The sequence below is a fragment of the Nothoprocta perdicaria genome, unplaced genomic scaffold (genome assembly GCF_003342845.1).
Source record: "Nothoprocta perdicaria isolate Ctin4 unplaced genomic scaffold, notPer1 scaffold_59, whole genome shotgun sequence".
Classification (NCBI taxonomy): domain Eukaryota; kingdom Metazoa; phylum Chordata; class Aves; order Tinamiformes; family Tinamidae; genus Nothoprocta; species Nothoprocta perdicaria.
In genome coordinates, this window is record NW_020455854.1 from 1,779,477 (window position 1) to 1,793,716 (window position 14,240).

Genomic DNA, 14,240 nt, shown 5'->3' on the forward strand with positions numbered 1-14,240 from the left:
TGAATATCACCCTCCAGGATATTAGTTAGCTAATTGTAAGCATTAGAATAGGGGTTTTAAGTTATCAAAGTGAACAGGTCTCTTCTCGCTTGCTCATCCCTTCTCCACTTCTATCTAATGTCTAGAAGCATCAGCTCAGACATGTGCTCCTTGGCACGGGAGCTTGCCATGACATCCGTCATCACCCAAAATATTTCACTGACGCAGGCTGCAAAAGGTAGTGCTGAGCACAGATGTTTAGACCTAGCTGTGGCACCAAAAATAGGATCACAGAATTAACACAGTGCTCTGAACGAGCTAATTAGCTTTTCTGAGGACAAGGTTGTAGCAGACCGAGAGGGGCAGCGCGCTGTGCGTCCTTCCTGCCCTAGACCCGTGTGGCTTCCTAGACTGCCTTGCAAGAGGCAATAATTGCAGGTGATTCGTGTGTTTTTGTCCACTGTTACATCTGGTGATTCCCACCAATATCAAGGTTGAACTTTTGTTTAGAGAAAATATGGTTGGGAGGATTTCCTGCATATCTTATGTGAACAAACAGTTCAATTATATATATATATAAAATCATGTACAAATGAGTGGGTATTTACTGTTCTTTCCCCCATTTTATTAACATAATCAACTTTATTAGCTGCAATAAAATTGCAGTATTGCCAGTTTCATTGGGATCATTATTTTTTGTTATTATACTGATTACAGCTGCAACTGTTATGCTTATTATTCTTGAAAATGCCTATGCATACTGCACATTAACTTTCTTGAGTTTGTTCCTTTGGTAAAATGCTTTTTGGAGTTTGAGCTTCTTTGCAGCAGTCTCTTTCATGTGCAAAATCCATAGAATTGAACCTTTATTTAAAAATTTTACAGCTTGGATTTTATTTCTGTTCCACATGTCATTCAAATCTGTGTCAGTTCTTTTCTTGACTTCTTTATGCACAAACAAGATGATACATTTCCCATAGTTAAGAGGAAATAGGATTACTGGGACAGAAATATTTGAAGCAATTTTATTTGTATAAGATTTACAAGGACATTGTGGCATTTCAGTCCCCCTCAACAATATATGTAATGCTTCAGCTACTTACTCTGCAATTCTATTGATTTTTTAAAAAATTATCATTCCTTTTTTTTTTTCCCAACATATTGAGAGTGAATGACTCCTTTTTGAAATTTTCCTTTAGGGTTCTCTAACAGGGAATCGTTGCATACATTTTAACATATTGTTTATTACTTTAGACTCTAGTGTTGATGAGTTGACACTTGTCAACATATATTTGGCCAGATATGCACGGGTAATTCAAGCACTTTTAAAATTTAGTAGTCTGTAATAATAGCAATGCTTGCATTTGTAAATCTTTATGGTAGAGGTAGCCTAAAACAGACTCTTTTAGGCAATGCTTTCGTTTGCTGAATCAGGGCTTTGGTGATTTCCATCTGGAAGCCTGAAAAATGCTCCGTGAACATTAAAGAAGTAAGATTGCAAAAGTGCCTGCAAGCAGGTGAGTGTCAACGTATGCTTTTAACAGATGGAAACACTGAGGCATGGGAAAGTGTGAATGAAGGAGGAAGCAGAACTAGAGCTGTGTGGGACCCTCTGGAGCTGCCCCCGTCCATTCCTGTGCTCCAGGCCTGTTCCTGACGTCCTCCCGTGCTGGAGCCTCTGCCATCAGCTTGGACACTTTTCCAGTGTTTTATTTGCCTGACCTGAACGTGCCCATACGTGTGCTTGTTGTCTGCCTGTTTGTGCTTTCAAGCAGTCAGGCTGTAGTTGCTTCCAGAGAAGGCGCCATCGTCGCAGTGTCCCCTCCTGGGCCACCTCCACAAAAATTCCTCAATGTCAGCGTGGCCCGAAGTCACAGACACAGTCGGGGCAGAGTGGGGAATGCAGCTCGGTTCTCTGTCCTCTCTTCTAATCACAGGAAATTTGTTCATTGCTGACATTGATTAGAACTGATTTTTTAATAGGGAGCTAGGTGGCTCAAGGGATCAATGACAGCTTTGGCCTCAAGGTTGAAAGATAAAATTCAGCTCCAATTGGTAGCAGCAATGATCTGCCTTTTATCTCTTTTGGATGTCTCTCTTGAAACCGTTTAGTGGTCTGAAGCACCGTGAAGCAGAAGTCAAGGGCTAAAGGAGCCTTGAGGACTGAGTAATCTTTATATGCCCAAAATTGATCCCACCAGCTGGAGTTTCTGGCACAGTGGTGGAGCAGGATTGCATCCAACCGATAGACTTTTCTTTAATTACCTTTACATGCTATGAGAAAGAGCACCTGCCTGTGCCTCTGAGATGAGCCTGCTGTACTGGAGTGACAATACAAAACCTGTATTTACTTCACTCGAGTAAATTTCAAACATGAAGCTAAGCAAATTAGATTTTACTCTCAGCTTCTCTTTCTGACAGTTACTGTCCCTTCCGGCCTGTAAAATTCCCAGCTCTACCCCRTTCACGTTTAGAAAAGAATAAGCCCTAGAGACTGCCCAGTCCAAACTTCTTTGGCTCAAAGGAGAGCAAGTCACTTATAGATCTGTAGGGTTCTTGGAGAGTGTTCCTGCTCTACAAGACCCTAGTTCACAAAAAAAAACAGGGTCTGGAAGCTGCAGTATTAAAGCATGAGGAGACAGGCAAGTATTCTCCAAGAAAAGGTCCTGAACCATCTCATTCACTTGCTATCACAAACAGTAAAATAATAAAAACAGTGTTTGATTTTAATTTGCTTTGAAATTTATATTGGCTCTCTTTGCCAAGGCACCTCCTGAACCTGACATCAATAAAAGCACCTGATTGCAAAGACCTGCCAAGTGCAAGCTGTGCTCCAAGCTCACCAGGAACACAAGGGGGAACAAACTCCAAAAATGAGGTTCTTCCAGGCAGAAAACATTCCCTGGGAGGCTGCAAACTTATAAGTATATATACTTAGAATATATAGTATAGTTTATCGTATATAAACTGCAGCTGGCCAGGGATTGGCGACTCAAGGTGGGAAAAGAGGCTTCTGGCTCATGATGCAAAATATCAAGGTCCTGCTCCCTGTTTTCTGATCATCTTTTTCAGCATCTTTTTCATYTTAATTCTTAGCCCCTTCTGTAGGATTCCATCCTAATGCTGTACACAGCAAGGCTCCTACATGTGTTTCTAGTTAAGTGTATATATAAGTATAAAAAAAAATAAGACCTCCAGAGATCAGCTGGTGCATGCTGCTAATGCAGGACAGGATGAGCTGTCCTTACACCACCTCGGAACACCCGGTGTCACTGACACATGAGATAGGAGAGGTGACAAGCAGGGAGCGAGACACCTTGAAAGCGCAGATAAGAGGCTTACACTTGAATGAATGAGAGTGAGTTTAGCAGAAATGGGTTAAGACATATTACATCCAGGAATGAGTAAATCTGTGTTTGGAATATATTCCTGTATCAGTATTAATACCTCTTTTGGCTGTCTTTAGGTACATCGTGGCGTTTTTAGGTGTTTAAACAAGATAAATGCCTAAAGAAGAGGTTTCTTTCTTTCTGAGAGGAGCTTGGGGCGATTCAGGCATCCTTTCAGCCTCAGCATAACAATTATGCTGCATTTTGATGGAATGCTGGCTATATTGTTTCCATTAAAGGAAAACATCTCCATTTTACTAAAGGTTAATGCATCGGTCTCCACAGAAATAAACAGGGGATGCAGTGGATTTCTTGCTGATGATTACTGCTTAAAACCATGTCCAAAGGAGCCCCATCAAAAAACTGCTTGAAAATGCTGACCTTCTCGTGTAAGCAAAATGCTGAAGCATGGAATTCTTATTCCGAGTTAGCTGACCCACAGCTAAAAGCTTCCTGATGAATAAGCCCTGGTCCTTTAGTTTGCATAAGAACACTGTGGAATTATCAAGACCTGGATGTGGCAATTTGACATTTATCTGCCACATGAGTGATGAGTCATCAGTTCTGGGGCCTGCAGTGTTTTGCATTAAACACGCTTGCTGCATAATCCCCTGCAAATTGAGCAGGAGGGGAAAGAGAAAATAGGGTTCAGATTCGGAACCAGGKTTGGGAAAATCATTGCAGATAGAAAACCAAATGGCAGTTAAAAATGCAAAGAGCAGGGCAAATATGCCACGACCCAACTGTGAGATGAAGCTGTTTGGAGTCGTGCTGGKAATTTGCGGGGTGACCCAAGTGGCCAACAAGAGGCACCTGGAGCACAAAGCTGTTGAACCTGTTGCAACAAGTGCAAACACCTGCAAGGCCCTGAGTGCACGGGGAGGCTCTTTCCCTGTCCCAGGGCTTTGCTGGGAGCTCAGGGAGGTGCTGATGCGCTGCAGCTGTGCTGCCTTGGGGGCGGGCAGCTCTTAAAAGGGCCCTGGGAAGCCGGCAGCTGCCCTTAGGCTGAGCTCTGGTTGTGCTTGGCTGATATGGCCGCTGGCCTCCTTTCCTGGGCTCACCTTGGACCTGCCTCAGCGCTCTGGACCTGTCTGGTGGAGGAGGAGACTGTTGGCTGGAGCAGGGAGCTGCTGTGGGACCTGATCTGCTCCTCTTCAGGTACTGGGCACTGTGTTTGCTGGGAGTCCCTGCCTTGCAGTTACCTTTGGCTTTGGGCTCCCCTGCCTTGCAGACCAGCCTGCTCTCGGGGCTGTCTAGCAGCATCTGTCTATTTAGTATCTGTGCTTGTGGTCAGGCCCATTATGTATGGCTTTGAAGCACTATCAGTGTTTCAGTGCACTTTGCTGAGCTCTCTGCAGATCACTGGTACAGCTTTTGCTTAGCAAGGGTGCCAGTTTGATTCTTACACCAAACACAGGTTGGCTTGTTTGGAGCAAAGGGATTAAACCCTTCACAGGGTGATGAGAGTGGAGGGGGTGTCAGGCCTTGCTGTGGCACTCGGGTCCAAGCAGGGGGCTGGCAGGGCAGTGCTCCCTGTCCTGCTGGTCAGCCTTGTTTTGGGTCACAGCCCGGGAAGGCCTCCCCAGGGTCTCCGAGTTGAACACTGTGTGATGAATCACTCCATGATCTTTAATCCAGTGCCCTGGAGAGCAGAGAAGTTCAAGGCACCAAGTAACTTCAAGGATGGGTCTGAAAGCAAAGAAATAAACATGTCATGTGGCTGTGGTGTTGTGGGCACCTGAGCTGCTGCAGTGACTTGTTGATGGCTTTTATTTTGGGTAGTTCTAGAGGTTAGGTCAATACAGAATGCCCCAAAAGGAAATGACTTGCTAGGATACCTTGAGAAATAGCTTCAAGGAAGGCAATGCAGAATGACTTGGAAGCCGAAGGGCAAAATCCTACTAATATTGTGGCAGAGCCCCAAGTCAATGCAAGTAGAAGCTGGATTTCTCTTGGACACAAATGAAATCAAACAACTGCTTTCAATTCATTGGGGCAATACGGCTGCACAGGCCCTTTCTGAGTGGTCTTTTTCATCCACACAGTGGAGAAAACATGGGGAGAAAGGGATTCAAATAATTACTTGTCTGTGCAGTCTCAGTTTGGTTTACTTGGTAGTTATTACAATTAGAAGAGCTATCTCTAATTCCTCTGGTGATTTTTATTWGCTACAGTAATAAACCTGAGATGTGTCCTTGTGACCTACTCTTGTCTGTAGTGTTTGTATAGAGTTTATGGTACTTGTCAGTGTGGGGAAGCTAACAGTTGTCTATGACTTTCACTGAATAGTGGTAGGGATGATTGAGCATCAAGGTTAGGTTTATGGGGAMTTTGTAAGAGGCTTTGTTGACAACACTGGGAAAATGAAAGCAATTGGGAAATGTGAAATGTGCCCTGTGTCAAGTAGTGATTTCATGCTTTACTTGGATGCTCTAGATGTATGTATGTCTCTATGTTGTAGTATGCAAAGGGTATTCCTGAGCTGAACATGTTGCTTAATGCCCATCAGATAGAGGGACACCTTTTGGAAGAGTGTAGACTTGGGTTGGAGAGAAAGACTAAAATTAATAACTGTTAACTTGATTTSTGCTGCTGTAGGAAGGTGTAGTCACAGCACACACCAGTTGTGCTAGGGTCATTGATCTAGTTTAATGGGGACAACTGGCGCAGGGATAACAGTYGGGTCATGTCCTTTCCTGTGTGCTCATAATTCTGGGACTGGGAGACTCAGGTGATTCATGATTCCCAAAACACAGGTTCTGTTGTCTTGTTATTTCCTTAGCTAGATTGTGTCAGTCTCTAAGGTAGGTCTTATTCTATGTGTTTCAGTCTAATGTGCAAATATACCCTTTAGTTTACCAGTATTAATGGAAAGAGGATGCCAGCTCGCCAACATATTATCAAGATGAAATCCTTTTGAATGTGTCATCCTTGTGTTGGCTTTGTGGCCACATCATTGTTTGTCAGCCTCCACTTAAGCAGAACCGCCCCCCCCTGTTTTGATGGTGTCTATCTGAACTTGTTGGGATATTTTTGCTGGAACATTGCAAGAGACAAATGTAATTTCTGTCCCTTTTTGTCCATACTTGTTTCTTCTAAGYGATACTTTGTGTTGCTCTAAACTCTCAAATAGACATGTGGGTGAGGCCAGGCTGATACAAGTTGAAGCATATTGGTTTTGTTGAACCAAAGCAAAGTCTATTTGTTTAGGTTCGTTAAGCTAAATTATAGCCATAGAACATGTTCTCTTTGCCAAGAATCCAGGAATAAAGTGGCCGATAAAACAGAAGTGGTGAATGAATGAAAAAATATCARTAGGCCAGAGGAAGTATTCCTTGTTTGTTGTTGTTCCTTTTTAAAGTATCAGATTTTAGATTAGTAAATATGTTTAGTCCTTTTATTTACATTTTTCTGCTTTACCCTTTTTGGTTCTAGCTCATCTGAATTGATGAATCCTGACATAAATTCTTCCCTGAACTGTTTCTCATCTACCAACTTCCATGGTTGTAACCAGAGCTGCTCTTCATAGTGCTATAAGTGCTACCTGTCTTGGTAATTATTTTTTTTGCTTGCTTGATTTTGAGTAGTTTGAATTTCTGGGCTTGTGTGGTGTTTTCTTATAATGTACTTATTTTTGGGTTTGTTGCTGTTGATCTAATTGCCTCCTGCAATTTACAGGCCAATAAGGCATTTTTCTTCACTCTGTAGCCTTCCCTGTTTTGCATTCTACTAGATAACTGCTGTGCTTCACCCTAGAATTTGCTGTATTTCAGGTGAGATACGAAAAAAAAAATGCCCCTGTATGTTGTTTGCATAATCAGTAAAACTGGTTAAAAAGTGGGATGTGAGGTGTGTCTACAATGGCCTTAGTGCATATAAAGTAAGAAGTGTTCCTTCTATTCTAGGATGAATAGAATGTGTCACAAAAACTGTAGAATACACATGTTGTCTCCACACAGCCTTGCTTTGAAATAGATGTAGATATTAGGGTGAGATACGAGTACAAAGCCTAAGTTTTTGCTTTTAATGGGTAAGGTGGCTCAAAGAATAAGTTAGGAGAATCATAAATCATTGACAACCCTTTTAAATATTCTGGTTTCATTGGGGCATTCTGAACTTAAAGTAACTGAGAGTTTGCTGTCCCAGTGTCTCAAAACTGTCAGGCTGAAATATATTCATTTTCTTACAAATTAGTCTGCTGTCTTGAAAATATATGGTGGGCCTTTGGTGTCGCCTCTCTCTGGGTAATTATATCAGACACCTGCCAAAACCCATTTGCTTGTGTAATACTGCATGTTAACAGAAACCTGGAGACAGGTCTTCTCCTACCACATGGTTCTCTTAAGGTGGGGTGGAAAAAAGAGGAATAAGGAAAAGCAGTAGTCCAGCTTTCCATATTGCATGTGAAAATAGGTGATCTCAGGGCTGAACCCATTTCACAGGTGGAGGGATGATTTGATGAGCTGCCAAGAGCCTCTGTAAGCCCTCAGTTTTCATAGGTTTTAGGCTATATGCTGCAGCTGTCGGAATGAGGTTTGCATTCTTGAAATATGAGTATAAAGTAAAGCTCTGAGAAATACTGTTCAAACAGGGAAAGGAGCTTCCCACTGTTATCATTATCTTGCTTAGAAGGGAGTCAGCCTTATTAAAAGAAAAATAGCAGCAAGTCGTGCTGCAGGAGGCACCTATGACTTATCTCGTGTAGCTGGAAATAAGTATATTTATCTGCCCATGGAGTGGTAGTTGGTTCCTGCAGTTGGTAGACTGTAAAAAGCTAGTCCAGCAGATTTTCTTGTTTGTTTTTGCTGAAGGACTGCCCCTTAGACCACCTGAAAAATGCCATAGGTTGYGACTCTCCTCTTGCATGCAAGAGAGCCTTGGTTTCTTGCCAGAGGATGCCATGGTCAGAAAAAAATCATTGGTATCTGTTGGTGACCTTGGGGAAATGAAAGGTAGGACAATTGTGCACCCACCTGTGCCAGACAAGCTCTTTCTATTGGAAGCCTGGCTCTTGATTCCACACAATTGACTTCAGCTGTGAGAAATTGTGGGTGATTAATACATTTCCAGCAGATGTTAGTTAGGCCAGGGAACCACCTTTGCTCTTTATTTTCAGTGTGAGATTATGAAACACAGGATTCAGAAGTGGGTTTCTTGTCAGTGTTCAAACATTGGAAATCGGTGAGTGACTTTTATTTATTTTTGTTATTGTGCACTTGATTTCTCTTGGTCTGAGCTGTCACAGTGTAAAACCAGAATGGTAGTCCTACCTACTTGTTGCCATGGGGTTTCAATAGYTAATCTGTTTTTAAAAACTGTTTTTTTGTTGTTTTCAAAATTGTATCCTCTCCTCCTACAAGATCCTTTCAGCACCTCTGCACAACCTGTATACTTTTTTATTTGTGCACAGCTGTGCTAATGCAGTACATCCATTGGCATACTAGGGGCTCCTGCTAGTTCCAGACAGCTCATAGGTCAAGGATGAATTTTTKGGGAGCTGTGCTTGCTGGTAGCTGCTTATATGTCCTTGTGGCTATAGGCATTTTTGCTTTAAGCTGGATCAMATTTCCTTTTTCTTAGAAAAGTTATTTTTTATCTGCAGCTCAATGACACAACTTTATTGGTTCATTTGAATAGGGCATATGTTGTGAGAAATGAGATGCCAGCAATTTTTTGCTTTTCCGTTTGCCAGCAATACCACACGTTTTATTGCACTTTCCCCTTGCCAATTTTTTGATCTTCATTAACTTTCAGAATTTTTCTCTAACAATGAGCTGCTTTTGGAAGAACCTACTTGTTCAGGTTTTTTCTCCTCTCCATGTCTAACTAGATTCATAACAACCATCTGCTGCAGCTTTAGCCAGATTTGCTAGCATCACTGTCAAGCTTCATTTTTGGGAGTGTGTGAATTTTTTGATTTTGTTTTCTTCTGTCCCCAGCTAGGTTTTAACTCCCCTTCCATGACTTGCATAGTGTGTTGGCTTAGTTGTTCTGGTGTCTGAAAGTGCTATTTTCTGGCCTTTGCCTGAGCTACTGAATTCGGAGCTAGCTGGCTCCTAGTGACACTTGTTCAGTGCTTAGTAGGTGGCTTGGGGCATCTTCAAGCTGCATAAATAGGCATCTGCAGAACAAAACTTTTTAAGGGCCTGAGAGATATCAAAACAGATGAAACTTTCCAAGAGGGCCCTAAGGAAAAGGGGTAAGCATGATCTGCTGCCCATTAATACACTTGAAGGGTTATTCAGCTAAGTTTGGTTGGAAGCACATGGAAAGCAATGATTATTTCACTTTGAATCTCTCCCTTAACCTTGCCAAAGATGAGGATATGAGATAAAATCCTAGGATAAAATCTTAGGAATAGACTTGAATAATCAAAGAATAATGTAGGTGGGAACAGACTCTGAAAGCCATCTAGTGCAATGAGCCAGATGAAGCAGGATGAACTTCAGAGCCAGATCAGGTTGCCCAGAGGCCTTGTCTGTTTCAGTTTGGGAAGTCTTCAAGAATGATGACTCCACAGACTGTGGAGAGCCAGTTCCAGTGCTTAGCTGCCTTCACCTTGGAGTTGTTGTCCCTTTGAAGTAAGTGGTAGATCCTGATACCTCTCGTTCTGAGATGGAAACTGGAGTTGAAGCCAAGTTACCTTTGAACTAGGTGATTAAGTGCAAGACTTAAAGAAGTTTAAAAATGGGAACAAAGTGAAACTTTAAAGCATGAGCCTTTTCCATAATTCCTTCTCTGCCTATCACGGTGTCTTTCACCTCTTTGGAAGTTTCTAGTGACAGCAGCTGAATTTCAACTATGGGCTGTATCCCTCCCCAGTCCCTATGGTCTGTATTTCTGATGATGCACCAACACAGTAAGTTGGCTAAATGTCCTCCCAGTGGAATTTTGCTGATGTCAAAAGCAGCAAAAGCATTTAGCCAACTGCATCAGAAGTCTAAGAGAAAATTGAAGGAGAAATTACCTGATGTTCAGATAGATTATTCTGCAAAGTACAGTGCGTTGAAAAAGCAATTCCTGGACCATGGCAGCTTTTGCTCCAACTACTGCAACAAAACTAGTTCCTGGCTGCTTAATGGGGCTTTTCTGTGACTAAACTCGTGCTCTGGTGTTAGGTCTGCTCCAGCAGCTTTGTTAAGCTTAAGTTTTGTTTTCTCAGTAGTGGTGTTTATAGGAATAAAAGAATGAGGCAGCAAGCAAGCTACTAGTTTATGGTATAGTCAGTCAGCAAAGTGAGTGTTGTGAGTCAATGCAGGTACCAAAAAACCCCAAGTCTTTCATTGACTAGCTGCAGTTTTGGTGACATTTCAAACCTCTTCAATATTTGGACCAGCTCAGTGAAGAAAACTTTTTTTTGCTTCACACATCAATAGAATTGATTTTTAGAAGTATTTTTTCAGCACGAACACTATTGATTGTGCTTATCTGTAAACCTTTTCTCAAAAGCAAATAATGAAGCCTTTCAGAAATGTTTTATGACTGTGTGCTGTTGGTGGCAGCTGTTACTACAGCACAGTATTGTTCATTATTAATATGCAGCTTTTCAGACCAACTTGTGACGCACACAGCTGAAACAGGGTGGTTGTGCTTCAAGAATAGCTGCAAGTCCCCTGGAGAAGAGCATGTGAGGACAGGCACAAAGAGGGTGAGGGACTGGTAGTAGGAAGTACTTGAGTGGGGTGACAGTCAAGAGGAGTCTAATCCTGACCCAATGAGGTTAGTGGAAGAGTCCTGTTATCCTCAATCATTTTTGTATTTGGATAATGGAAGCTTTCCACTTCAATTGGTCTGAGAAAAGCAATTTAATCATCAGTCTAGTGCTTGAGATAGTTGTATTTGTGCAGGGGCCTTGTGCTTTGCAAGGCCTCTTCTTAGATGTGACTTCCTCCCATTTTTGTGCTGAAGCAGAGCCTCACATGACAGCCCACCAAGCCACTGGTATCAGGGAAGAAGCGATGCTTTTCTTGGGTACTTCCAGGGTAGTTCCATCCAAAACTCACCGAATAACCTTGTACAATTTACTAGTGAGCTCATATGTGGGAAAAGCTTCATGCTCTACACAGCCCCCAATAGCCATCAATACCTGCAACTTCACTTGTTGTCTGTTCCCTTTTTTAAAAGGGAAATGGGAGGCAAGTGTTGAGTTGAAGGAGGTGATGAGGTGAGAAGCTTATCTGTGAATAATGAGAGCCTCTCCTAGAAGCCAGAGATTGATTAGCTGGACAAAGATGAAATCTCAAGGAGAGATATAGCCCTTGCAGACACTTTGCCAGCCAAATGGCCCTCTAGCACAGAAATCTCCAAAGTCTTGTGCAAACATGTGGAATATGAAATATATCCCTTTATTTCAGGCTACTTAATGGCAGAGAAAAAATGTTGGAGGTGCCAATGGGTGCTTTATTTACCTGGAGGTAGAAAACTTCAAGCTGAGTGTGATGGGAGGCATAGGTATTTCTTGCTGTTGCCTGTGTGTGTACAGCAGTCCTCTCCTTTTCACCTCTATAGCGTTGCTTACTCAGCTCAATCTTGAAAATTGTAATTGACAAAATTGTGATATCAAGCTTGATATTTTTGATAGCTTTTGTCCAAAACTCTGGTGATAGCTTCTTATTTCCACCTGATCCATTGGGGGAGAAAATATATGCTGCTATATTAGAACTTTCCATTCACACATCATTTACTTGACGGGATTTTCTTAGTATCACGGCATAACTTTTCCTTACTGCTGTTCAATAACTTAGTAATAAAAACTGAGATGGCAAAAATTTTCATTGCTGTTACTGACAATGGACCTGTGACTATAGCCTATTTAAAAAAAAAAGGTGGGGGGGATGTAGGGGAGGAAAAAAGATTGGAGAGGAATATTTAAAGCTTAAAGGCAGAGCTTACAATTGGGTGTGTATGTGTTTTTTACTTCTGAGAAAAGCTCAGATGTAAAATACACATGGAACAGGGAGAATGCCATATAAATAATACCGTGTAATGCATGGACCTGGTGCTGAAGTGAGTGGTTCTTCACACAAAGCGACTTTCCTGAAGAGGGATTTTTGACACTTTTCTCTGAAGCCACTGCTGTTGAGCTGCTGGATCAAACCATAGGCCTAGCCTGACCACTGTTTTGATGATTTTTGTGCTTCTAGTTTAGTTCTGGGTTCTGTTGCATGAGAACAGCAATTTGTTTTAAAATATGCAATAATTGATTGCAGATAAATTACTAGTTCAGTTACTGAATAATATTTGCACTATAATGAATGACCCTAATGATTGTGTAAAGTAACTAATATCTACTAGGTGGTCCCCTGAATGTATCAGTTGCTATTATTTTCAGTAAACAATGACTGAAAATAAGTAAAATGTGTTTGTATTGCAGAATTTAACACAACACAGGGACTTGGCAACTGATAAGCCAAGCTTGTCCTTCAACAGGGAGTGTGCTGTAATGCTTGAATAGTTAGTAAGGCTTTTTAGCTCTGGATTGAACCCAGCTGCAAGTTTAACTTCCCTCATAAACCTCGAAGTAAAGGAGTTAGTTAAAAGTAAAGCTCAGGGTGCTTCACTCTTCTGGCACCTCTTCTGTTCTTGCATGGAACTTCTCATAGAGGAATTGCCCTAGAAGGTTCATACCCTAGGGTTGGAGCCAGCATGCTAAGGTTGTGTTCTCAGGGCTGTTGTGCATCGTGCTCTGACATGCCAATACCTGGTGCAATGGCAAAGCATCTTGAGAAGTTAGGTTCATTTCTCTGCTGGTGAAACGCTGAAAGATGGTGCACATTTTAAGATGTGTGTATTATATGTTGTGTATTTGGACCCCCTAGGTGATGACTTTGGAGCTGTTCAGTCGGATTGCTATTCTATAGAGCAGGTTAAGAGAGTGCAAAGCAGTTTCTGTAACTGCCTTGGTAAGATCATAAGATCACTGGTACTGAATGCTCTGGGCAGATGCAGGAATATGCATATGGATGGCTGACTCTTCCTAATGCTTGTAGATTGCTAAGATGCCATCTATTTTTGCTGTCAAAATTGTGTGTTTTGCCTAAGGGTTGGATGTTGGCAGGAGAATAGGGAAACAAAATGTGAAAATGCTTCTCATGTAGCCTGTCATCAAGACTAAGGAATTGAGACCCAGAAGATATTTTCCTACAATAGAATCCAGTTTTGCATTTAAGATGCATTTGGGAATAAAAATGAGAGGGAGAAGGAAGGGGAGAATGAAATATGTCAGGTAGCAGAATTGTGACTAATCTAATAGGCTTATAGTTCCTATAAGTGCAGGGCAGTGGTTGTAAACGGGCTTGAAAGTCCCATGCCTTTTGTATCCAAATGAGGCAGAGTCTGGCACTTTGAAATGGCTTTCAATTTTCTGTCAAGGTCAACCCTCAACTTGATCTAAAATAGTACTGTCGATATAGCCATGTCAGGCAGAATGGCAAAAGGACCATTCTCAGTCAACAAGAGTGCCATAAAAGACTAAGATTAAAGTGTCACCATGGATTTTTGGATGATTCTTGCAACTCGTGTATAGGGTTGCCTGGGGGATAATGCTGTCTGGAAGAATCCTGGCTGGAGTGATGCAGAGCTAAGTGCAAGGCAAGATTTGTTCCCCTAGACTACTTAAAGTCCCCCTTTCTGGCAGGAAGATTGATCATGTGCTTCCAGGCTTGTATTTATAAAAATGTAATCAAAATACTTCTATAAAATATATAACATAGGGGATATAAGTATAGAAAGTTATTTAGATTTGTTAAAGGATCCAGTCTATCAGTATTTAGAAGTCGTGTTCTATATAGTTTTTAAGAGACACTATTAAGTAAGTCCATTAATTCCACCAGATCAGCCCAGGTGTGGGTTTCCTATCTTGGACCATGTTAC